This window comes from Pangasianodon hypophthalmus, chromosome 7 (genome assembly GCF_027358585.1).
Source record: "Pangasianodon hypophthalmus isolate fPanHyp1 chromosome 7, fPanHyp1.pri, whole genome shotgun sequence".
Lineage (NCBI taxonomy): Eukaryota > Metazoa > Chordata > Actinopteri > Siluriformes > Pangasiidae > Pangasianodon > Pangasianodon hypophthalmus.
The window spans coordinates 9814892-9842391 of NC_069716.1; the positions used below are offsets into that span (position 1 = coordinate 9814892).

Genomic DNA, 27500 nt, shown 5'->3' on the forward strand with positions numbered 1-27500 from the left:
AAGACCCCAGGTTCTTTTGTAAACACAAAATAACATCACATTCAGTCAACCTATAAACTAGACTTTCCAGGAAAATTCACCCTAGCAACAATTCATCCAAGTAAGAGAAAGCATATTATTGGATTGACAGGACAGTGGTTTCATTTCGTTCACTCATAGAGTCGAGGGACCTGTTTAGTATGCTGCCCCTTGCTCTCAGTAAATATCCCCAGTCCTTCATCAGCCTGAGCGACATAAGCCGTGTGCCTGGATTTGGCTCAGTCTCCATCTCTCTCTTGTTCTCGCTATATTTCTCTGTTTATATCTCTCTGGTACTCTCACGTATCCTGTTATTAAGTTTTGGATTGAGGCAATTAGATGATAGTAGATTGCTTTGCAGAGCATGGATGCCATTATCCTATAGACGGAGAGAAGTCATTGCTTGATATGCATATGCTGGAACTAGCGCTTGGTATGTTTATTGCTTTGTCATTTGATTGAACATGCAGTGTTAGTTATTTGAATTTTAAAGGCTCCATGTTCTCCATATAGTTGTTTAAAAAATGCAAGCATTCCCAGAATTCAGTGGAGATTACTTTGTAATCTGTGACTGATTGTCCTCTGTCTATGTGTGTGAATAATGTGCAAGGACAGACCCCATACTCCAATAAATCCACCACATATATCCATATCCATAGATATCCATATACACACTGAAAGACATGCACTGAGACACACACATCTATCCTGCTCTTCATGTGACGCTCAGTCTCTCCACCAACCCTCCCCTTCACTTCACTTCTTCTCTGATTGATGCCGATAGAAGAAGCATTCCTTCTCCCTTTTCCTCCCTCCCTCCTGCTGTCCATCCCTCCCTCCCTCCCTCCCTCCACCCCTCTCTACCTCCCTCTAACCCCCTCCCCTTGCACTTTCTCTCTCTCCGTCTCTGCATCACAACCACACTCGCTGGGTCTTCCTGAAGAACGGAGGGAAACGTATGCAAGCACCGGAAAAAGGGGGAAAGGGAAAAGAGAGAAGAGGAAAAAGAGGGAAAGTTGAATCCAGCGGATGAGCACAGGTGCATACTGGCAAGCTCCAGACGGAGATGTTGGAGGTCCTACCTGTAAGCTGTAGCGTCCGCTGAGGCGAGCTGGAATGACTCGGGTGAACAGAAGCGCACTGGAAACCCACTGTGGACTGCTCACTAGGAGCCGTCTGTGATCCCCCCCCACACACACACAAACACACACACACACACACATATGCCTGCCTTGCTGCTAAACTGCTAACTGGCTTCCCAAAGAGCATGATTGCCTTGGCTCTCACTGGCTGATGGATACAGGAGCACAGAAAAAGGTAAGACTTCAGTGCTGCCTGCTGGTTCAGCTGCTTTAACCTCTTAAATGCTAAAAAAAAGTGCCTTGTCTTTTTAAATGTTTGGATTTCAGCCAAATGATGGTACCAGTTTGTTTCTGTAGTGATGTGACAAGTTAAATCTAATTATAAAGACAAATGTATTCAGCTAAATATATTTTGACACATTTGGACAGATATTTGTTATGCATTCTGCAAGGGTGCCCAGACAGGCAGGAGATCAGTAAGCATATTGCAGAGACAGAACTCATACTCGCTCTTAATCAAATTAATGATTAAGGCTACCAGCATAGCTTGTTAGTAAACTGCACCTATAAAACTACACAATTATCTTCTCTATCTCTGTGCAGGGATTCAGTCTTTGTGTTGTCCTTCCTGTCACTGATGTGACTAGAATCTGAAATGAATAAAGAGTTCCAGAGAAGGTTGGGGGATTTTAAGTTGGAAGCAGGTAGAAATGCAGCTCCCATCTACAGGTTTATTAGAGAGGAAAATAAAAATATTGGAGACTGACACAGACAGTATCCAATCTCTTAGCATTCCTGAAGCCTTAGCTAAATTGTAAAGATAAATTCCATTGTGGACCCCATATTCACATACAATAAATCCTCTACCACAGTAATACCCTTTTATTGGAATTCAATGCAGTGCTGTGTAACTGTTTGACTGTGAATAAACACATAGGCCATTTGGATGGTAGCTAGTGTCCCACTATCAAAACCGGTAATGGTAATAGCCGACTACCTCACATATTGTGTTAGTTTATAAGTTTATTAGTCACATAAGTTTAAAACATGCATCATTTTAGGTAGTAAATCTACCTGCTTACTAATTTCATCTTTTCATCTGCCTTACTGATTTCATCCTACGGCTCAATGACTATTAAGTAAAGCAAAAAGCTTGTACACTAAAAGACCTTGTAAAGACTGTAACCGTTGATGCTCATCTAGCATTTAACTCAGATATAAGTAACATCTCTAAGACTGCATATTAGCAGTTAAGAAACACAGCCGCAGTAAGACATGCTAACCCAACATGATGCTGAAAAACTAACGCATGCTTTATAACCTTTTGATTTGGCTATTGCAAGATAGCTGCTTGCCCTGCTTTCTCTTTCAGTAAGTTTCAGCAAAAATGCCAGCTTTAGTAATTGCATATTACCTCAGTCTTATTGAATCTACACTGGTTCCAAATTAGTTCCGTACTGACAATTGCTGTTACACTGAAAGATGTACGAGCTCCAGCATATCTTGCTGATCTTTCAAAGCAGTGCAACCCATTCCGAACACTTAATTGGTGTTGTTGTTTTGGGGCTTTTGTCATATTAAATATACTTTCCAGGGCTAGTAGTAATCCCAAAATGGAAGTATGCAAGATGATATTATTATTATTATTATTATTATTATTATTATTATTAAATCTATATAATCTAACTGGTAGCAACTGGCAACTTTTGTCTGTTTCTTACTCGGCTGAAAAACAAGCTAGCATTAGCTTCAATTTTCTACGTGAATAATAAACTTGGTCGCTAGCAGTAAATAGCATGTGTGATGGAGTGTATTCAAATATATATATATATATATATATATATATATATATATTTAACATTTATGAATTTGCTTACTGTATTAATGTATAAGATATAATAGCTTAATAATAAATAACAATACAACAATAATAACAATGAGTTATTAGTTATAAGTTGTTTAAGTCATGATACATTAATGATTTATAAAATTTTGGCTAATAACCTCTGTACAACCTATGTCGAGATAAATTCACATTTTTTCCTGTATTGATATGAATGAAAAGCTGTTGTTTAAGTCAACTGATGTTGAGATGTGAGATCTTTTGAGATCATATGCAAATTACACAGCATGGAAACAAATGGTAGTTTTTGTTTTTTTTTTGTCAGGTACTGCTGGTTGAAATTATGGGAATCCAGCTGTACCCCATACATATTATTGATTAAAGTACTTGGTAAAGAGGACAGTTGTGTATGGGTGGAAAAGACCACCTAGGTGGGTATTAAATTAGATTAAATATTCTGTGAATGCATATATTTTTGCCCATTACATACTATATGAGAACATTTAAATGGATACACAGGCAGCATCTCCAGGCTCATCCTCCAATTTCAACCAATGCAAGTTATCCACACAATCCTCCAAAGTGGATGACTATGGTAGCAAAAGTCAGCACCACATTGCTTTTTTGGAGACTGAAATTGTGCAGAGGTGTTTATTCAGAAGTGAATGTGCCTTTGTAAGAGCTTAGCTGTTCACCCTTGTTGGCCAGATCATACATCACTCCAGTATAGACCAGGGTTCATCCATTTTACCTGCTTGGAAGGGGGCATGTGGTTGCTGAAGCCCTCGGTGATGCCCTCAGTAGGAAATCCATTACTGAGATGAATACACACCTAAGGGTTTCTGGATAGTTGTCAATCCTTAAACATAGCCAGGCTACTGTACATGAGAAGACATAATGTGGTTGGCAGTCGATCGTGATGCTGTTTCTGCTCATTCCAGGGATTTGGCCTGAGCGAGATAGTTATCAGTCTGGACAAATACAGCATGCTGATTGGGCACTACATGGCCTGAGGGAGGTCAGAAGCTAGGCTAAAAATATCATCATGACTCCATCTTTTTAGCATGTCGTGCCAAAGGAGTCAGAGTAACGAGTGTGAAAACATTAGCATTGTTCAAGAAGCACATGATTTCTGTGTCTTGGGTTAGATATTTTTAGACCTAAATTAGCTTAATAATAAATAACAATACAACAATAATAACCCTAAGTCATTATTTATAAGTTGTAAGTTGACATTCATGAATGGTTTATAAAATACTGGCTATTAAACTGTATACAATATACAGTATGTCAAGATGAAGCCACATGTTTTTCCTGTATTGGTATGCATACAGAGCACAGGTGTTCTTCAACCATAGTAGGTATCCAGTTAGTCATAAAGCTAGCTAGCAAAACATAATCAATTGGGTCCTTGTTATTAGCTCTATAATAGCTCAAGCTATATCAACCTCACTGGTCTTTTGCTTCTGTTGTAGTGGAAACAAGAAGTAGTGTATTTACAAGTGAGATGTCACTTAAAATGAGAATTAATAATAAAGGAGAGTTAATTAAAGGGTGCATAACAAGGACTTATATGCATACAGCTATAAATCTATAAATTGCTAGCTGGATTTATAGTAGTAACTACACTATATGGCCAAAAGTTTGTGGACACCTGAAAATCACACCCATATGTGGGTCTTCCCCATATAGTCTTAGAATATATTTGTATGCTGTAGCATTATGATGTTTAGTCACTGGAACTAATGGGCTCAAACCTGTTCCAGTTTTAAAAATGCCCCTGTACACAACGAGGTTGTCAATACATGGTTTTTGCCAAGGTTGGAGTGGAAGAACTCAAGCGGCCTGTACCTCAACCCTGCTGAATACTTTTGGGATGAACTGGAACACTAACTATGTGCCAGGTCTCCTCAACCGACATTAGTGCCTGACCTCACTAATGCTCTTGTGGCTGAATGGACAAATCCCTGAAGAGTAAAGGTTATTATAACAGCAAAGGGGAGACTAAATCTGGGATGTTCATCAAGCACATATGAATATGATGATCAGGTGTCCACATACTTTTGACCATATAGTGTAGATACATGTGTGGTTAAAAACCACCTGAGATAGTTACAGTGAAAATTATGTTTGACAAGTGTTAAACACTGAAAGCTAAGAGGTTACTAAATGCTCATTTTAATTTCTTTTAGGTTTTTGTTGTATTCACACCTAACATCACCAGTAAATCATGTGGTTAATGAGTCGTTTATGAATTCAGTTATGACTGACTGAGTGGATCACTGACCCAATGTTGCCTACAGATAACAAGGGAAAAAATATTTTTGCATCAGGATATTTACTTGTTTTTATTGTTTTTCTGTGCTACCATTCTACCATTCCATAACTACAGTATCAAATCTAAATAAATTTAACATAGTATGTCACACCTATGTGAAAATGTAAATGTGCTCTGATCACTAGCGATGCCAGACATAAAATTGCAATTGCAATGTAAAGACAAAAAGACATTCAAAATAACGTATAAGAAGTATGTTATATTGGCGCTTAATAATTGTCAAACGTTAATGTCAAATCCTAGAGAAAATAAGTGGACATAATAGGGTCTACATCTGTACTCATACATGTTCCTGTACTACAAATGCACAGAATCAATACAGTACCATAATCAGACAAAATGAAACATTAATCATGTTTCACATTCTGCACACTGGCATGAAAACTTTCAAAGCATTTTAGTAAGCTACAAAGCGACAGTCGTATCAACAATGCGATTTTTACACAGCACAATATCATTGTGCTTCTGTTGATTGTCTGGCAGATGCACTGGAAGCAGTTGGCACAGGTAAACAGCACTGCAGTGCCATATAAAACCCCATTTCCAAAACACACCCACACAAGCTAAAACTTACTAACTACAATAATTATGGTGAAGGACATTTAAACAAAGTAAGCAAGTACATTATTCAATGTGAGGCACTTCAGTCTTGTGTTTAGCCACTGCCATGCCTCACTCCTCTGTTCCATGCCACAACATATCTGCTGCTTATGTACAGAAATGGTTTACCTAGCTTGAAATTATTTTAGCAGATTGTTGCATATTTTACTTTAATGGTATTTGGTAAAGGGATTTGTTTTCCTGGTTAATGATGATGCAACATATAGCATGAATCCTATGCATAGTAAACTAGTTCCAATGTATTGGCTTATGTTGGTTTACGGTCCAGGAGGTACAATATTTTAACCTACTGTCTATGTGTATATGGGTAGAAGAACAATAAACATTGACTAGATTTTTCAATACTGCCAGAAACTGATTAGAAATTGATTAATTGAGCTATTGATCAAGGCATTAGTGGTTAGTGGAATAACATAGAAAAATATGAACGAGGCAAAGCCAAAAGTTGTATTTTCTCACAACTCAAATTAAAGTTAGTGGCATTTCCAGAAATTTTGTACTTGAGTACTTGAACACATAAAACAATGGGTCATCATTGACACATAAAAATTAGATATTTAATAACAAAAACATGACATGTCTGTCAAAATGTAGGCTGAATAAATGAATGTAATTTGTATATATTTTGAAATTTAATGATCCTTAATGATCATTTTATATTACCACAGAAAGAATAAATTAGCATTAGCGACACACTATATGTTTGCATAATATGATGCACAAATTAAGCTGTGATCATCATGAGGTGACATCCTCATCATGTTTCAGATTACTATTTTTTTTAAGTACCAAGAAGTGTTATAGTGATATTTAACTGCATTTTATATACATTTTATAAAAATTTATCTTTTAAAATTCGCCATCTTATCTCCATGCAGGAATCTGATTGATTAATTGATTTTGGTGGAAGTTCTTTTGAAACTCAATACAAACAAATACAGCCCTTTCCCTCTAAAACCATGCCCCCAAAAGTCATGCTTAAACTAGAATACCTCATTATTTTGATTTTCTTTTTTTTTTTTTTTTTTTTTTTTTTTTTGATATTAACTGTCCTAATGTGAAAATAGCTGACCCCAATTTTAAGCAATTTTAACAGAGTCAGACCAAATCCCAAAAGGCTACTCATTCACTATGGGCCATATTCAGCAACTTAAGTCAAATAATTACATCAATATTTACACAGGGAAAGTTACCCATATTCAAAATTGAGACACACCTCTGTTTTCAGCAAACTCAACCCCGCATGCATAACTCTCTTTGCTTAAGTTTGTAGTTACATTTGAGGTCTGAATACCAACACATTTTCTGTATTAACTTCTCATGATGCATGTATATCTCCAGTGGTAACTACATAAGGTATAAAAATAATGTTTTAGAGCCTACGTACTGCACAATGTACAGTAAAAAGCCATTTGACATTCATGTGGCAGACACAAATACAGCCTAGTAGTAAAATATTTTATTTTTGTTGTACTGTAACGTCATCTGACAAAATCTGCACTCAACAGTCTCTCCATTTTCAATAAAACAATGTAAGTATTGACACACTTAGCTTTATTTGGGTGTGCTTTAATAGTTCACCCATATCATCAGTTTGCATTGTAACAGAAAATAAACGACATGTATATGCCTGTTTTTATTTATTTATTTATTTATTTAGTGTCAAACCAAAAATAATAATAACAAATTTGAATACTATTATCCTAATCAAATAGGTGGTTAGATAATGGGTACCCAAATGGTCAGCTAATCGTGACTATCCCTAATTAAAATTCATGTTTGTTATGTTGCCATGCTGATTTTAATCACATGGAGCTGCCGTTGCAGTGCTGCAGCTTACGGTGGACTCATCAATCCCTCTGGCTTTCATCTTGTTATGAACCATCCACAGCCTTGACCATATCACACTTCTCTTTTTTAGAAAGATTTCCATTTAGTTCCCATGGAAACGCTTCGTAACTCATAACAGGATAGATGAAAAGACAGATATGGTGCTCCTAGATAAAGCCAACGATGAGAGTCCACCTACTCAGAACTGAAACACTAGAAGCTCTCACCATAGGCAAAGAGCAGTCACTCACGACACATGGCATGTTCCCTTCTCTTGTTTAATGCAGCTTAGCCACTTACTCAGTCTAATCCATACTTTCATACACTCTTTTCACTATCTATCAGATCCTTAACTCTGTCAAGAGGCTTGTCTCCTCTTCGGGATTACTTATGTTGTGGTATGAATACAACATGTATAAATTCTATGTAAATATTTACACCTGCTTGTGTTAATTGAGTTCCTATTTAAATTAAGCACTTTTACTTGAAGTGGTATATTATGAACTGTATATAGGCAATATAAGGCTCTATTTTTGTGCCTGTGCAAGTGGAGTTAGCTTGTGTGTTCTCAGCAATAACCGTAACAAACAGTACTTTTTTCATTTGTCTCTGGGTTGGTACCATCGAGCGTACATCTTTTGTATCTTTAGTGTGTATCTTTTACTGGGATGGTGCATGTGGTGTACCTTTAATTAGCTGTTAGAATAATGCCATAAAATGTACATCAGTGGTCCTTCAGGTCCAGCTTTGTGCCTTAAATTATTTTCAAAGGTGAAAGATACATACTACAGGTGCAAAAGATGTGCCCTTGATGGTACCACCTCAATGACAAGGAAAAGCACATTTTGGTACCTTTATTACTGACTGTATGATGCCGATGGGATAGCTATTTTAGTAAGATGACATTTTTTTCTGTTGGCACTCAGTTGCTACTTTCTTGGTCTGAAATGATGGAGTATATGCTGATATGGGTGGAGTGACGCATCAGGGATGTGACATTTAAATCGACTAGAGCAGTGGTATTTTTAAATCTAATTTTGTTCAAAATTATGCTTAAAACCACCATTTAGCTAAAATGGCATGGCATAAAAGTTCATTTTTTCCCTTTCAACCATTTTTTCACCCCACATTGACATAACTTTGACATAAATAGGCTACTTTACTTGATTTTTCCCATTTTCGGCCCAATTTAGTCACCTGCCAATTCCCCCACCATACAAGAACTACCAACCAGGGAGAGTGATGTCTAACACAGTGCATACTCAGAGACATGTGAAGCCAGCCAAACGCATCTTTTTGAACTGCTGCTCATGCTGCTTCACAGGGCAGTGTAACACCCTACCTGCCCTCTTCTGCATATATGATTTTCACAGACACATTGACTATGTCGCTGCAATTGACAGGGGACATAGAGTATGCCCAATTTTGCTCTCTACACTCCCAGCCATGGCTGTGGAATTGTCGGAATTTGAACTTGCAATCCCCTGTGGATAGTGTGAACGCTTTTCTGTTGCACCACTCTGGAGACCACCCTTCTACTAGTAATATACAACTAAATTATTTTATCAAATAACAACTAACAACTCAGCTGAATATAGTATAATAAACCAATAGCAGGCTCGTCAGATTTATTGCCTACATAAAAATGAGCGCTATATGCTAGCAGCTCACACGAGTGAACACCTATAAAGTTGCATGAGAAGAGAAAATGCATTTATTTTATTTAAATCAGCCATCCACACATTTCTAGATAGCTAAATTGTATGTTCTTGAGCAGAAAAAAAGGCATAAAGGTCAGCTAACTATGAAATATCTTTTGCTCCCATATCTAAGTCAGTCAGTGGAATAATCTGCATTATTGATTTAAACTGCAGAAAATAGAAGTTTAAATAGAAGTACATAATGCTGTAGAGTGTATGATTTGCATGAATTTCTACAGAGTTAATGCTTTGCTCATACACAGACATGAAAAATAAATAAACACAAGGCACCGCAGGATGGATGAGGTCATGTTTATAAGTGTGACAGATTTAGTGTGCACTGGGTCTATGTAATGTATGACTAAGAAACGTAACATGAAATAAAATTCACACGTCTACAGTGCTGCTGTCTTGGTGCAGGTGACTTTCCATATTGAATTGAATTCTGAGTGTCCACGCATTTGTATATAAGAATCATTTTATCTAATCATTTTATTGCTGATTCATGTTAAATGAATTAAAAACACTCTTGGAATCGCTAGCCTGATATAATATTATTAGGATATTATAGTTTTTAATGTAAATGTTTTATAGATTTAAGTAGTAGATTTAATGTAGATTTTCATTAGATTTAAAACAAGATTCAAGCCTGGCAGTTTGGTTTAGTATAATTTCTGTCCCACTTTACATTTATATTAGCCCACATCCCACTGCTTTACCTGAGTTTCCAGACAGAGGTATATTTCCAGATATATTTATTATAGTTACTTTTACATCACCAGCAATATGAAGAAATGTATGATGTTTATAACAAAATTAATTTAACTGGTTGAACCTAAAACGAGTTACAGTGACTTGTATTGGCTTATGAGGTACAGGTGCAGTTAAGAGAATCTTGGATGTTGGTGGTGCTGCAGTGGCCTCACCCTACTTCCCACGCTCTTGCTTACAAGCAACTCTGGCCCTTGCTAATGTGGCAGCAGTGTTGATGTATGAAAGTAAATTAGCAACAGTAGCTAATATGGCATCTTTATTTCCTCTATCTATTGATGCTATGTATCCACACCAATACCACTCAATACCACTAAAATATCAATGTAAAATCTATGACCCAGAAGACAGAAAATGTTTTATTTATTTATTTACTTACTTACTTATTTGCAAAATGCCATTTCAGCCATTTTTTGTTTTGTTTTTTTCTTGATATGAAATATATAACGGAAATCTAAGCCTATCATCATCAGTATCAAAATGTACTGTATTGCACATACTCAGGTTTTAAAGATAATGAGAGAAGCTGAATTGATTAGATATTGCATATATATATATGTATATATATATCGGAATATTATGTCTTGTAATTGAAATTGCACTATGATCTCGCAAATAGGGGCAATGGTCTCACGAATACAAAGGGAATTTTTAGAGATGATTCATTTATCTGAAAGCCAACAAAGTTTCTCTTATTCATAATGAATTTGAAGTCATGCAGAGTTGATATTATAAATCCAGTGGCGTAGTACAAGAAGAAATCTATGATTTGAGGTAGACTAGGACTTCAAAACTGTGATAATTATTAGCTAAAGATGGGTGAAAGAGATTACATGACACATTTGTTACACCCCAGAGCTATTCATTATTACAATAATAGTTCTCAGTATGATATGTGCTTAATATGGTCTCGCATTATTCTCTGTGGTTTGCTGCCATTCAGGGGGGACTGTGTGAGCTTGAGAAGCTGAGAGAAACAGAGCGGTAACCATGCTGAAGCACTTAAACTTGCACTCAAACTCACTTGAGGGAAACTTGAGGATCTAATAAATAAAGGTTTCTTTTAGAGTCAGCTTTTACCAGAACCTAAGGAACTGGCTACCAACATCACAGATCACAAGACACAAGTCAGTGTCAAGAGCTCACTCAAGTCCTGTTAGGTACTTACTTACTAATGTGGAAATGGTGCTACACAAATGGCAAATGGATTCCATAAAGCTAAATAAACTATTAACTATAGCACCTCAGTCTCCACTCTCGCTGTATGACTGTTCAGAGTGAAGCTCCTGAGGCACAATGACTCACCTCCGCACATTTTCATGCACAGTTGGCGTGTTTGTATGGATTATCATCGTAGAGCTAAATTAATAATCTAAACACAAACTGCTTTGACTAATTTAAAGCGTTGTTAAGCACTAATCATGCATAAATATGCATGTGAGACCATATGTAATGCATGCTGCATGACAGACAGGGTTCAAAATGAATCATTAGTTTCAATGTCATGGGGTTCTGTTCCCAAAATAACAACAGACCAAAATACAGACTAACATTAAATAACAGAGGAAAAAGTGGCTTAGTGAGCTACTCAAGGCCAACCTTCCTAAACATACTCAACATACTAAACTACACCTGCTAAATCTTTAATTGCCAAAAGATAAAAAGGAAAAGTTGTGGCAAAATGTATAGACCTAACTGATTAAAATTTTAGCAGAATGTAATGGATTTCCCTCTTTACGTCCTGATTCTGAGTGGTAGCTCTTACCATATACACTCCATCATCCATTTTTAGTATTTGAGTTTGTTGATGCCAGAAAAACCTGAGGAAGTACATTACAAATTACACTGCATAATATACTATATACAATACAGTCCAAATGCATAATGAGTTACAGCAATATAATCTCAGAAATTTCAGAGTAACTTTCAGTACTGCAACCGTGATCTGCTGAAAATTTTGTAGGACTTCTCACTAATGATTTTGTTAGACTTCATTTCAAAAGCTAAATTGGTCACACTTACCATAGCCATTCATGGTAAGCGGACGGTTGAAGATTAGAAGAAAAATCACAGGGTCTTTTTCCAGTCTTCAACTGTCCAGTTTGCGTGAGTCTGTGCCCATGATAGCCTCCGATTCTTGTTCTTGGCTGATAGGTGCGGAATCTGATGTGGTCTTCTGCTGTTGTAGCTCATCCACCTCAGGTTTTGATGTGTTGTGCATTCTGAGATGCTTTTCTGCTTACCACAGTTGTAAAGAGTGCTTATTTGAGTTACTACAGACTTCCTGTCAGCTCAAACCAGTCTGGTCATTCTCCTCTGATCTCTTTCATGAACCAAGTGTTTCAGCCTGCAAACACTCCACTCGCAGGATGGTTTTTGTGTTTCGCACCATTCTGTGTAAACTCTAGAGACTGTTGTGTGTAAAAGCAGTTTCTGAAGTACTAAAACCAGCCCATCTGGCACCAACAAACAAGCCACGGTTACAGTCTCAGAGATCACACTTTTTCTTCATTCTGATCTTTGATGTGAACATTAACTGAAACTCTTGACCTGTATCTGCATGATTTTATGCATTGCGCTGCTGCCACATGATTGGCTGATTAGATAACTGCATGAATGTGCAGGTGTTCCTAATAAAGTGGATGGTGAGTGCAGATTCATGCTTCATTCATGCTCTTAATATTTTAGTTGTGCAGTGCTCATACAGTGTCTTTTTTGGATAGCAAGGATGGTCATTTATCCTTTCTTGTAATTTATATTCTAGACACTGTGTGCTTAGTCTATTTACTTCTAGTCTCTCCTTCAAAGACATTTTGAAAAATGGATTTGAAAAATGGAGTAAGTATTTCATCTTGTTCAAGTTCATTACACCCACTATAATATTCCACATGTGCCTTATTGGGCTAGAAAGAAATCAGCCCCAGCTGAACTACTGCATACCATGTGTATTTTTCTGCTGTGGTGGTGCTGTGGTTCTTGGTTCCACAAAATTCCACGATATTCAGCATTAATGCATTTGACATCAGTAAATAAGCCTATATAGATCCCAAAAAGTAAACCTTATATTGACATCATTTTGCTTGAAAAAGAGGATGAGCTTTAGCCCATTCATACTAGCCCTGCTTATACTGCGATACTTGCTATAATTACTTTTTTTTCCCCAACATTTAAGCATTTTTCAAATATTATACATACATCATAGCATATAATTATATAAAGCATTATATTATATGATATTACTCAAATGTTACTTAAATTTGCATAATCTCCAACTATGGTTTGATCATACAAAGATGAAACTGATGAATAATGAAACTCCTTCATTAGTAGAATTTGCGCATGCTTGTTATATATAGTGGATATAAAAATTCTACACATCCCTGTTAAAATGGCAGGTTTTTGTGACGTAAAAAATTAAAACAATATAAATCATGTCAGAACTATTTCCACCCTCAATGTGAAATCACAACGTGTAAAAAGTAAGTAAAAAACAATCAGAAACATTTTAGGGAAAAATAAAAAACTTACAATAACCTGGTTGCATAAGTTTGCACACCCCAAACTAATACATTGTTGAAGCACCTTTTGATTTTATCACACCACTCAGTCTTTTTGACTAAGAATCCATCAGTGTGGCACATCTTGACTTGGCAATATTTTCTCACTTTTTCTTGCAAGAACATTTTAGATCCATCAAATTGTAAGGGCATCTCCTGTGCACAGCCTGCTTCAGGTCACCCCACAGATTTTTAGTTGGATTCAGGTCTGGGTTCTGGCTAGACCATTCAAAAACATTGATCTTCTTTTGGTGAAGCCATTCCTTTGTTGATTTGGATGTATGTGTTGGGTCATTGTCATGCTAAAAGTGATCACTTTCATGCTAATCTTCAGCTTACTAGCAGACACCTGAATGTTTTGCACTAAAATTGACTGGAATTTGTAGGTATTCATTATTCCCTCCACCTTGATAAAAACCCCCGTTCTAGCTGAAGAAAAGCAGCCCTAAAGCATGATGCCTCCACCACCATGCTTCACCATGGGTATGGTGTTCTTTTAGCGATGTGCTTTTTTTTGCACCGAACATACCTTTTGGAATTATGGAATTATTATACCTTTTGGAAATGGTATCATCAAACCATAACACATTTTGCCACATAGTTTGGGGTGATTTAGTTGAGCTTGGATGTTTTTTTTTTGTGAGAAAGGGCTTCCATCTTACCACCCTACCCCATAGCCCAGAAGTGAAGAATATGAGAGATTATTGCCACATGTAGAGAGTAATCTGTACTTGTCAGATAATTCTGCAGCTCCTTTAATATTGCCATAGGTCACTTGGCAGCCTCCCTGTTGGGTTTTGTCTTGTCCTTTTATAAATTTTGTTTCATGGTATGTTTTGGAAATTTGTTTGTACCTCTCTCCTGAACGATTCCTTTCGAAAAAGAACATCTGGTCTTTATTTGGGCTTAATCAGAATAATTTCATTGATGACAGCTGTATGATAATTACTTTTGAACATGAGATTGAATGTGATTGGTTCATTCTGAACACAGCCACATCCCCAATTATAAAAGGGTGTGCATACTTATGCAACCAGGTCGTTGTAAGTTTTTTATTTTTACTATTTTTTCCCTAAAATGTTTCTGATTGTTTTTCACTTAATTTTTCTGACATGATTTATCTTGGTTTAATTTTTTAAATGACAAAAGCCTGCCATTTTAACAGGGGTGTGTAGAATTTTTCTGATTTGACCCTGATTAATGCATAGTGCATTCTATTTGTATTTAGTACATTTTATGGTATACATGGTATACATTATTTTGAACCACTGGTAAGTAGTTATGATTACATGTTCATGAGCCTGCTCATTTGCATGAAAAATCTGTAGGAACAATGGCAAACAAGGATGATAATGCATTTTATATGAATAAAATTGTAAAATAGTTTAAAGTGTAGTATTCATAGATGTGTGTAGTATTTAAATACAGCAATATGCAAAGTGTACACTGAGACTGTTCAGTTAACAAATAGTTTTAACTTTGTTAACAAAGTATGAAAACTAAAAGGTAGTAGGAAACATTTAGTAGTAGATAGTAGAGAGAAACATTTGAGTGCACTAAGCTATAAAATTTGATACTTCTTGTGACTTCATTAAAGGCAGCAGAGCTTTAGCCAATTCCACTATGGAGCCAGCGGGCACCATGTCCTCAGCTCCCTTCATTTAGCTAAGTACAGCAATTAGGCTAATAACTTACATATGCTTTATGCTTGCAGGTCACGGTAATACATTTTGTCCATATGAGATACAGCATCAGATCACTAACATGAGCAAATGTAATTATCTGCATGCACAATATTACAAAAGCACTGGGACCAGGGGCTAGTCTTATTTCATCATTTATCCAACGTAACTGATACAAACAGGATTATACTAGTGGTACTACTCATCCTATTATTCATACATTATCTATAACTGAGACTAATACTATATATCTCAGCAGAATCTAATGGATATTATTATTATTATTATTATTATTATTATTATTATTATTATAACTCCAGCAACTGCCATGCCACCTTAGTTGCCCTTTTATAGTACAGTATCCTGAATATACAGTATATTATGCTATTATTATTATTATTATTATTATTATTATTTGGTTAAACAGTATATTTTATTGAAAAATTAATTTGGTAAATAATAACCCACACCTGATACTGACTCAAATAAAATGGTCCTCTGTCCATTTCCCAGCTTTAATGACACAATGGAAATGCATGTTTTTACTTGGTAATGCAATGGAGTGATTAACAGTGCAGCATGTCACAGCAGGTTTTAGAAAGGTAAAGACAACACTATGCACTTACAAAAGATCTTCTTCTTATGCTCACCTCCGTTATTTTAACCCACCCTTGATTTGACCACAAATTATCATTGGTACTTTGATATTATACAGTATTTCATGCATTTATAAACAAATTAGGTTGTAAAAAAGGGAAAATTATTCCACCATCTAACCTTAACTTTACAGATCATCATTTTTCATACAAACTAATGTTATGACTTTGAAGTGAGACCATGCTGGAAACTACTGCTTTCTGTTGTAATTGTGTAAGCGCATAGTTTGAGGATAATTAGACCAAATTGCATTAGTATTCCATAACCATTTACATAAAAAAAATTGTGGTGGTTGTCTGGCTATCATATGCTGTGGTGTTTTATAAACCATTGATGAAAGAATTAAATCACTAATTAAATGTCCATCTATCAGATTGAAAGTGACATTACCCGTCTTATGCGCTGTCATTTGGAGACTGCCAGGAAAACTCCATCTACTCAGAAAAAGCATCACATAACACTGTATTACATACACACCTTGATTTATGGGAGTTCCTTTTTGCCCCTACTGTTCGTGTACATAACTATTTATTAACTGCGTTATCACAGCCGTCTCAATCTTCTGTCTTGCATCAACACTGATCTCTGTTGTGACTTTGCTCCTATGGTGTCATTTGTATAATTCAGTCTTAAGGGCTTCCATGTGTAAATCTTGCTTGCTGCATACCACCATCTGTCAGTGCCTTTTTTCCCAGAGCCTTTCACTGACTTGCTTTCTACATTTACTCTTCAAGCTGTCCTTGTACAACAGCCATATTTGAGGTTTCAGCAGCAGGGCCAGAGATGCAGTGTGTGGCCTTACTAGCTAGGCAGGCTTTTTGTCAATCACATGAAAAGCTTCTCTGAATTCAGCTGTCTTAGTTGAATCAGTTGGTCTACAGAATGGGATTAGCATTGTTCAAATCTCAGGTCGCGTATAGGTAGCTGCTGCTGCAAACATGCTTACATGTGCTTATGAGATACAGAACACTGTCTAATATTATCACAGTTGTGCCTTATGTGTCTCTGTAGCTCATTTAATATCTCCTTCATCCAGGTGTAGAAGTTCATTTGTTACATTCTGCACAAGTTACATTTGTTTAGGTATGTTCTTGTGGGCTGCTGTTACTATTTTCTGGGGATTTTTTTTTCTTTTTTAGTGGAAGCTGTTGAAACTACATGTTCATTAAAATACCATGAACTAATCTCAATCTTTGGACCAAATTACATTCTCTATGATGTGTGTGTTTACATACACTAACCAGCCACTTTATTAGGAACATTGTACTAATACAGGGTAGGACCCTCCCATATCCCCCTTTTTTTCCACACCATTCTGTGTAAACTCTACAGAATATTGAGTATGAAAATCCCAGGACCTCAGCAGTTTCTAAAAATTCTCAAACCAGACCATCTGGCACCAACAACCATGCTATGGTCAAATTCACTGAGATCACATTTTTGATGTTTGAACATTAACTGAAGCTCCTGACCTGTATCTGCATGATTGCATTGCATTGTTCCTGTAGGTGTTCCTAATAAAGTGGCCAGTGAATGTATATTTGCGCCTTAAGCAGCCAATCCCATTAATGCTATTAGGTACTGTAGAATGCACAAAATGATCTTCTCCTTTAAATATAGACCTAATTATGAAATTAGAAATAATCCAGAAGTAATCAGGCTAGATTACACTTGGGTAATTCAACCTATCACATTAGCAAATCATTTACATGCAATATGAATTCAGTCCCTGATTACATTTATAAGAAATGTTAATGAAACTGGTGAAAGGCCACTTTTTATATTTATGTCTGTCTTAATATGTTAATTAGTTGGCTTAATTAATACACCTCCTACTCCCAAACCTACAGGAGACTGATACATATTTAGTAGTCAGTATCATTTTTCTAGGCACTATTTTAATACAAAGGATTTCATACATTTTAAGCTATTTGTAACCACATGATACACAAAAAGGCTTTTGACTGATCAGACAATGGGATATCTAATGTCACGAGTATTTATCTTCACAATTTGGAAATGATGGTTTTCTGTGATATCTGGTCATCTCACTGCTCAGAATCCTTGATGCTGTTTCTGCAAAAACAAGAAGTATGGATTTTATGTTTTTAAACTACCATTAGTTAATAAACACACAGTTCTCCAACTTATAAATTATTACTTTCTATAAATGGAGCATGGAGAAATATACTTTCTGGTTTCAGCGACAGACTAGAATACCTGATATAAACACAGTTAAATCAATTAATTAAATAAGATTTAAAAAAAAAACTGTGTATTCAGCTTTACAGTGTCCATATTTCTAGAATTGCAAAGTTAAACAGTTTTCTTTAACCATTTCCTGAGTGTGCACTGCAACTCCAAGGTTGTTGCTTTAAATGCCTTTAACACTCCAGCGATTGCAGCCACAAAGTAGAACTTTAGAGCATGAGTCATATAATAAAACATATATGTTCCAAATACATAATGTACAAGAGATGACATTAGCTGGGAAATTGTTTGTACGGCTATTTAAGAAGCAGAGAACCTTTACTACCCTGAAAGCTTTTAAAGTAGCATGTCTTGATAAAGTGTTTGCAAATGTCAGTGAATCATTTGGTGAACATTATACTTTGTGCTATTTACGTTTTTATCTTTGCCTCAACTAGCTTGCAACAAGAATCCACACATATTCACCACTAAACATTTGCTTATTTCAAACAAAATGTTGTTTTTGATATTTTGAGTGCCATCATCATGATGGCAAGAGGAAGTCTTTCTAAGTCAAAGATTTTATTGGTGCATCCTATGATAATTTTGCTATTTGGAACCAAACATAATTTGGCTAAGAGAAAGATGTGCTGAATTACTATATGCAGCTTTGAGGCCATATGCAGCTTTGAGTTATGTGCATAGTGAGCAGCTCGATGCTTGATCGGATTGAGATCTGATGAATTTGGAGGCTAAGTCAACACCTTGTACTCTTTGTCATGTTCTTCACGCCATTCCTGAACAATTTTTGCAGTGTAGCAGGACGCATTATCCTGCTGAAAGAGGCCACTGCCACTATGGCCATGGTAAGTCAGGGGTTAAAATGTTGAACTTCTGATCAGAAGGTTGTGAGTTCAAATCCCAGCACCTTCAGCAAGGTCCTTAACCCTCAACTGCTCAGTTGTATAAAAAAAAAAAAAGAGATAAATGTAAGTCCCGCTGGATAAGGGCGTCTGCCAAATGCTGTAAATGGAACATTAGGTTTACATCTGCTCATGTGGCTGATGCTTAAGGGCAGTGGTAGCTCAGTGGTTAAGCTATTGGACTACTGATTGGAAAGTGGTGAGTTCAAATCCCCCCACTGCCAAGCTGCTACTGCTGGACCCTTGAGCAAGGCAATTAACCCTCAGCTGCTCAGTTGTATAAATGAGATAAATGCAAGTTACTTTGGATAAGGGTATCTGCCAAAATATGTAAGAAAATCTACATGAAAGCCAGGAATCCCAAAGTTTCCTAGCAGAACATCCCAGACCATCACACTCTGCCAGCTTGCCTTCTTCCCATAGTGCATCCTCAATTTGTGGACTACAGTAGCTCTTCTGTGGGATCAGAACATATATCACTGAGCCTTGGGCACCCATGACACCATTGCCAGTTCACCGGTTGTCCTTCCTTGGACCACTTTTGGTAGGTACTAATCACTGCATACTGGGAACACCCCACAAGACCTGCCATTTTGGAGATGCCCTGACCCAGTCATCTAGCCATCACAATTTGGCCCTTGTCAAAGTTGCTCAGATCCTTACGCTTGCCCATTTTTCCTGCTTCCACCACATCAACTTTGAGAACTGACTGCTCACTTGCTACTTAATATATCCCACCCCTTGACAAGTGCCATTGTAACGGGATAATCAATGTTATTTACTATTTACTTCACCTATCAGTGATTTTAATGTTATGGCTGAATTTTATACGGGCTTGGGACCGGCACTGGGAGTGCACTGTAGTGTGCTGGGGTTGGTTCCCTGGCCGGGAATCGAGCCCGGGCCATGGTGGTCTAACTACTAGTTCTCCAGGGACCCTGTCCTTCTCCTTATATACAAAGCCCTTAATGGGTTAGGACCAAGCAACATTGCTTACTCCCTTGTTATCTATGTGCCTTCAAGAACACTGAGATCACCTGAGATCTGAGATCCGAGATCATCTGTTGCTGGTTTATTGGAGGTTCCCAGCAACAGCCAGAGGAAAATCAGGAATGCAGCTTTTGTCAATTACGCCCCAAACCTGTGGAACACACTATCTATCGATATTAGGGAAGCCAGTTCACTGAAAGAAAGCTAAAAACTTACCTCTTCACTTTAGCCTTTATCTAGCTAATCTATGCACTGTTGCGCTCTTTTTTTGTATTTTACTTCATTTATGCATTTTATGTATTCTAAATTTTAAATTTATTTTATTACATTATTATTACTGTTATTTTCTATCTCATGCTATGTATTCTATGTATTCTAATTTTATCTTTTTATTAATATTTGGTTTTATTTTCAATTTTATGTGACATTAATTATGGTATTTTATCTATTTTTATGTGAAGCACTCAGTGCATGTAACCCTTATTGTAAAGCACTGCATTTTTTTATATGAAAGGTGCTATATGTATTATTAACTATCTATCTATCTATAGATAGATAGATAGATAGACATATATATATAGGCAGTGGTCTAGATGCTATTGAAAAATCCCCATCTCAGCAACTTCTACTGCGTTCTATGGTATGATCAACATAAGTGGATGCATAAAGGACATTTCCCTGTAAGATACAGACATATCTTATGAACACAACTGCCAGGTCTGAATACAGCCCTCAGACCACTGAATGTATACTTGATTGTGAATGTAATTCTCACAGAACAACACTCTTATCCTATTTTAAATACAGAAAAAGCCATAAATTATGTTGTCAGACATGTACCTAGGCAAGCAATATGACAGCTTGTGTTTTAGAGAGGTAGCTATTAGACCAACATTGCACAATTTATGGAAGAAAAAAGCAGTGTCAGAACTTTAAACCTTAGATAATTCTGACCTGCAGCTCTTCTGGTATTTCAGAGAACAATGAGTCATCGCCTGTATGAAGTCCTCATCTACTTAAGCCAGCTAATGGCACTTTAGAATTGTACTGACCGTGCCATGCACAAATACCTGTGGGTCACATACATTGCAAAGCGTCACACACTTTTCACTTATGATTAACATGAGTAATTTGTGGCTCTGAAATAGCAGGCCTTGACAACAATATACACTGGATGCCATTAGGAGTTGGAGTAGTCGCAGATGGAAAAGGTCATTTTTAATGAATCACAAAATGAGAAACAGGAGACATTAATGGTAAATCATTAACATTTAAAATGCTAAATGAAAAAGTGCTATTCATCCTTCAAAATTATGAAGAAAGGTGAAAGGCTAAAAGTCAACACAGACTAGAAGCCTAATTTGTGTTTCTAGTTGTTCTTTTAACATAATACATTTTAACCAATATTTTTTAAAATATCAGTTGTGTATTTGAACATTATTTTGGAGGAATGAAATGTCTACAATGTGATTTGAACAGCAAAGAAGTGACATTGTTACTTTATTGCTTTAAAGGTAAACGAAAACACAGGCCTGGGTCCTACGTGGAAACCTTTCTGAAAAGAAAGCTTCTGTTATAGGATTCTGCATAGAACCTTTATTTCACCAGATGGACAAACCAAGACTTCTTCTGGGGGCTGGAACCTTTTTTATACCTCCAAAAAGGTTAGAGACAGAAAGACTACTGGTTAGCAGTACACTCTGCAAAGTTATATATAAGCAAGGGTTTTTTAAATATCTTACCATAAACTTTCCCTCAGAAGTATAAACTACAATTACTAATGCGCAATACATGGGTGAATAGAAAAGCAGATATAATGCAAACATTGTAGAAGCTGGAGAACTGGAAATAAAGCTTTATTTCATACAAACTAAGTCTTACGTAAGCACAACATGCACAATTTACATCTCAAGGACACTGCAATGACCTTGTTTGCTAATTAGGAAGAAGGCATCAGCACTTTTTTGTATCATCTGCTACTTTCATCCATCCTTGATTATAATATTTGATTTAAACCTGTCAGTATTGTCAGAAACCATTTATTTACTGCACACTCTCAGTGCCATTCATGTAACTTTACTCCCATGATTATTTGAAAGTACCTTTTGGAGTTTTGTTTAACTGGGTAAAAGACAACTGGCCACAGTCAGCAACTGAATAAATGCTCCATCTTGTATAAAGCTGTAAAAAGTAGAATATTATAAACATCTATTTACAGGAATTCTAAATGACATTGTGCTGATGTCTTCAGAAAACTGGCAAATAAGCTGCATGGGACATCGTTGAGATGTTGGCAACGCTGGCTACATGTGTGCGTTATCCGGGAAATCTTCTTTAATATTACCTGTTACTAACTTACAACTTAAAATGTACGCAGAATTATTTTTACTGAGCATGAAGTGTAGAAATGAATATGCATTATCTGCAAACTAGAAACATCCCCATGCACTCTTGCTATCTCAAATAACTAATCGAGTAGTTATCTGCTCTCAGACTATATACTGTTTCTCACAGATACACAATTAGGATATCAATAACTGAGTCTCAATTTGCAAAGTGGTTTTCTCAGCGATTTATTTCACACTAGCCAAGGCTTACGAAATATGCCTACAACCAAAATTTTGTTTAGCAATAAGCTGAGTTAGCTAGCTACTGATGGGTGACAAATTAAAGAAAAATCCAGTGGTTCTGTTATACTGTGGATGACATTTTTGCTGCATGGTTTGTGTCCAAATGTTCCCTTAGAGGGAAGCATCACTTCAAATCAGTACTGAGTTCTTTTGACTGACCACCTTTATCCTATGATAAAACAATTCTCTCCTTATGTCCCCATCCAAAGGGCATGAGGGCTCACTGAATGGTTTGATGAGTATGAAAATAATGTAAATATATATTTTATATATATTTAATATATTTATATTTATATTAATTTTATATAAATATATGCAACAGCCTTCACAGTAACCAGATCTCAGTCCAATTGTACACTTATGGAAGATTTTGGACCAATGCGTTAGATAATGCTCTCCACCATTATCATTAAAAAAAAACCAAAAAAAAAAAAACAAAGAGATTCTTGTAAAATATATGCCAAGGCATACTGGCTTGTGGTGACCCAAGGCCTTACTAAGACCTTAATATCACTAATGCTAAATTAGTTAGCTAGCTAGTATTGCACAGACTCAGTGGATAACATTTTACTACATAATATGTTAATTTATTTATGTATTGGTATGGAAGATTCACAACCAAGAGGCTTGAACTCAGAGATGACACACACCGGGCTGAAATGTAATGCTCCTCAGGTTAGTTTTTGTATAAAAGCCCAAAGAATTTGTTTTAAAAAGAAAAATAACTGACCCAGAGATTTATCAATTTAATTAAAATTTTCAAGTGCAGCGTTATTTTAAGAATTTGAAAACGTAATACTGTTTTTCATCTACTGTAGAGATAGTCCATTTATTTAAGCTTTTTCAGGAACAAAGTGTTGCAGTCAGTTATCGTAGGCAAATCTATCAAATCAAGGCAAAGTAAAGAACCAGAAAGATGGCAAGTTATTACTACTAAATAAACACCAAACATGAGTTATTACTACTAAATGAGCACAAGGAATACTTCATTATAGACGATGGGAAAAACTAACCCAATCTTAGCGAACCCTTTATAACTTTTATAACTTCAGGAATAAAGTTGTTAGCAAAGCTGAAACCACTTCATGAAAGTAGTTCATAATTTTTTAACAGGAATTTTATGTTTAATTCTTGCATTCATTGTTCAGAAAATGTTGATGCAAACAGGAAGAAAGAAGTAGGTGATGAGAGGGAGGAGCCAAGCTAAAGTAGGTATATGGAGTCCTTATGGATGGAGAGTCTGTGACAATAACCTCTTACAATAACTCTTTTTTTTGTAAAATTAGTTTCACAGAAGTTAATATTAGTGGTGATTAGTGGTATGTGGCTTTCTCTCATTTTTTTAATACAATCACTGGACTTGGCTTCATTGTGGCTACAAAGCTGTACACCTCACATTTCACCTTGCAAAATAATTGCATTTTATAACTAGCTTAGATAATGACTAAGCCATAATAATTTATAATAGCTAATGGAGTCATTTGGGAGGATGTAATGAAAAGGTTTACTCAGTCTGAGTCTGAGTTACACTGGATGAGAACCCACAAAACTCAATGCCCAATTTGTTGAGTTCACTGCCAAAAAATGGCATTCATTAAGATCAAGCTGAGAGGCACAAACTATTTAAGAAGTAATTAACCAGTAATTAGCATATTATTAAGCATGTACCTCTAAAAGAAAGCTAGGACAACTTTAAGTGCCTTGCTAAAGAAGCAAAAATTTTCCCTTTTTACAGAAGTTATGTCCCCAGTCAGCATGATTTAAGTATCAATTAAATTTTTTGGATGTTGGCGGATGCCTTAGGCATATCATTTTTCATTTTTCTCAAAGCAAATTGGTAATGGAAGCAGCATGTCTTTGATTTATTCATTCTAGCAAGGCCAGGCTTTTTCTGCGTGCCAATTTTAATCTCCGTTTTCAGAAGAACATCTTTATTGATGTTCTGTACTATAGCTTGAGATGCCATTGGTCATTTTAAACTTAATTTAGTTCTAAAAGATACTGTGGCATTTAATAAACCATAAGGAATTTACCAACTTTGTATAAGTAAAGTAATAATAAAAAAGAAAAAAAAATTAACCCATCATGAAAATTTTGTACAAAATTTTGTACAAATGTAGTCAGGTACAAATCTGAACCTTACTCTAACTTCAACCTTCATAGCTCTTCACACAAATGGAGTCATTTGTAGTGTTATGAATTTGCAAGTGTGAGTGCATGTTGTGTTTTTACCACATATACTGAGTTGCTAGATTTTTCAGGTACTAGAAGAAGGGTGAAATTAGAGAGAGAAAGAGTGTGTATAGGTTTTGATTGTAGTGTTCATGTTTTTTATTGCTACATCAGATAACATCCCTTAGCTTATGCATTTATATTTATCTGTAAATTTACAAAAACATAAAATCGTAAATATAATGAGCAATGTTAAAAAGTCTGTATTGGCTAGTTCATTTGTTCATTAGGTAAGGAATAACATAAGATGGACCATGCTGTTATAAAAAAGAATCCATGCTGGGGTGGTGTGTTATGGCCCAGCACAAAGCAAAGTGGATTATTTGCATGTAACAGCATGGTCTGAAGTGTGTTATTCCACATACACCACTGCAGTTTGCCAACAGTTACAAATTTTAATTTATTAATGAACGACACATCATGCTTTTTAACTGTTTATAGTTACACTTAATGTTAGTGAACCTCCACAAGACATGTTCATTCCTGTTTTCACTTACATCAGGGGTCTTCAATCTTATCTGTAAAGGGCCAGTATGGCTGCATGCTTTCATTACAGCCAAATACGAGGCACACTTGATAGTTGATGGGAGACTAAGATGAACTGATTAAACCAATGAAATCAGGTGTGGCTCCTGCTTGGCTGGAATGAAAGCCTGTAGCCACACGGTCCTTTGTGGATAAGATTGAAGACCCCTGGCTTACATTATAGCAGCTATAAACAGTGCTTCTCTTATCAGCCTCTCCTGTATTCCTGTATCAATAAGATGGAAAAAACATAGCTTGTCATGTCATTTTTTTTTTTTATCATTTATTATTATTGGATTATGTGAAGCTTCTGCCATACAAATCCCTGTGAATGAGCCACTCTGTGGTAGAATAATTGGGATACATGTACTTGTTACATAAGTCATAGTTACTGTGCAAGAGAATGCTGGTTTTGGTTTTATAAAATGCCATGCTATTATGTTGCAAATGGCTTTTACGTTCAACTCCTAAGTAGTAGCCATTCAGAGTTTTCACTGTAAAGGGTGGAGCTTTTGGAGGGAGTACAGCATGATCACGATCACTTCAAAATGGACTTCAGCCTGAGTGCAAGTGAGTGCATTGTTTAAAAAAAATCCTTAATGAAATTGGGACCAAAATGTGGGTGCCGTTACTGAGGCACGACAGAGCACCTGACGAGGATGGTGTTGGGACATGGGGTTCATTACAGTAGGAGATGTCATGAACAGAGAAATCAGGCTATATACAGTACATTTTAAAACATTTTAAGTACAAGCTAATGGAAGACTGTGTTAAAAAACAAATAAAGGTATTCATGAGTGTGGAGAGTCTTTATTTGAGGGTTACAAAATATCTGCATGCACTTGTATTTGCTTTATTATTTTTATACTCAAATGCAAAAGGGAATGCTGTATTCAAGCTCACTTGTGTCTGCTTTTCATAATGAAAAACAAGCACACATAAGATTATACAAATGTAACATAATGAGCATTCTACTGCTTTACTCCCATGCCATTAACATAAAAGGGGACTTTGCAAGCTAACTCGCTTCATTAAAATGATTAATGATAATAGGATAGAGGGGTGACAAGTGTGAGTAACTATCACACAGAGCCACTGTCGCATGTACAATTTGGAGGAATTTAAGGAATTTGAATTAAATTTGTAGTAAAAAGGGTAAATACTCGCTTCCAAACTCTAATCTCTTAACTCTGTGGGTCTCAATTAGTTGTTCTAAATAAAACAGCCTTCACACTTTTCTGGCTTGTGTTTAGCCTGTGTTGAAATCCTGCATTAGTTCTCACGATGAAGATCCATGAAAGTTTTAATGTATTTTAATTAAAATCTCCCCTGCATTAATTACATGCTTTCTCTCATAAACTAGTCATTTTCCCTGTGTGTGGAGCTACCATGATTTGAAAGTTGCATTATGCTTTTAAATATGTATTAGACAGTGGTGGAGCCAGGAAATAATCTCAGGGCAAGATGAGGAAATATGCTAAATAAAATTATCATTTGTGATCCGTACAATTATATGTGTGACACACTTATGCATTTTGGGCTGATGGCAGACAGCAGCAGAAGTGGTGATGGCATGAATTTGTTATTTAATCATTCAAATAATTAACCAATCCTTCCATATTAATAACACTGCCATAAAATACAGTACCTTTATGACAGTTCCACTGAAACTGATTAAAATAACATGCTAGTAATAGGGGGAAATGATATTTTATCATATAAAACCAGATCTACCCTGCTTTTTCTGATTCTGCAGTTAACCTTCAGTACTTCATCAATAGTTACGTCAATATCCCTGAGCTCAGATTGGAGCTATGTAGCTTTGAAACAGAAATGGAAAAAGGCATGATTCTGATTGGTTAATCACCCTACCAGCTGGTAGCCCATTAAATGCGATTAAAAAAAAACCTA

The 27500-nt window shown here is 36.1% G+C and overlaps 1 protein-coding gene across 2 annotated transcripts in view; it reads left to right on the forward strand.

The window, feature by feature from the left end:
- The first annotated feature begins 933 nt into the window (after positions 1 to 933).
- frmpd3 (FERM and PDZ domain containing 3) overlaps positions 934 to 27500 on the forward strand; it is a 131460-nt gene continuing 104893 nt past the window's right edge. For both annotated transcript variants that reach the window (XM_034305796.2, XM_053235653.1), the window contains exon 1: positions 934 to 1335. The gene's annotated coding sequence lies outside the window, so the exon portion shown is untranslated. The remainder of the gene's footprint in view (positions 1336 to 27500) is intronic.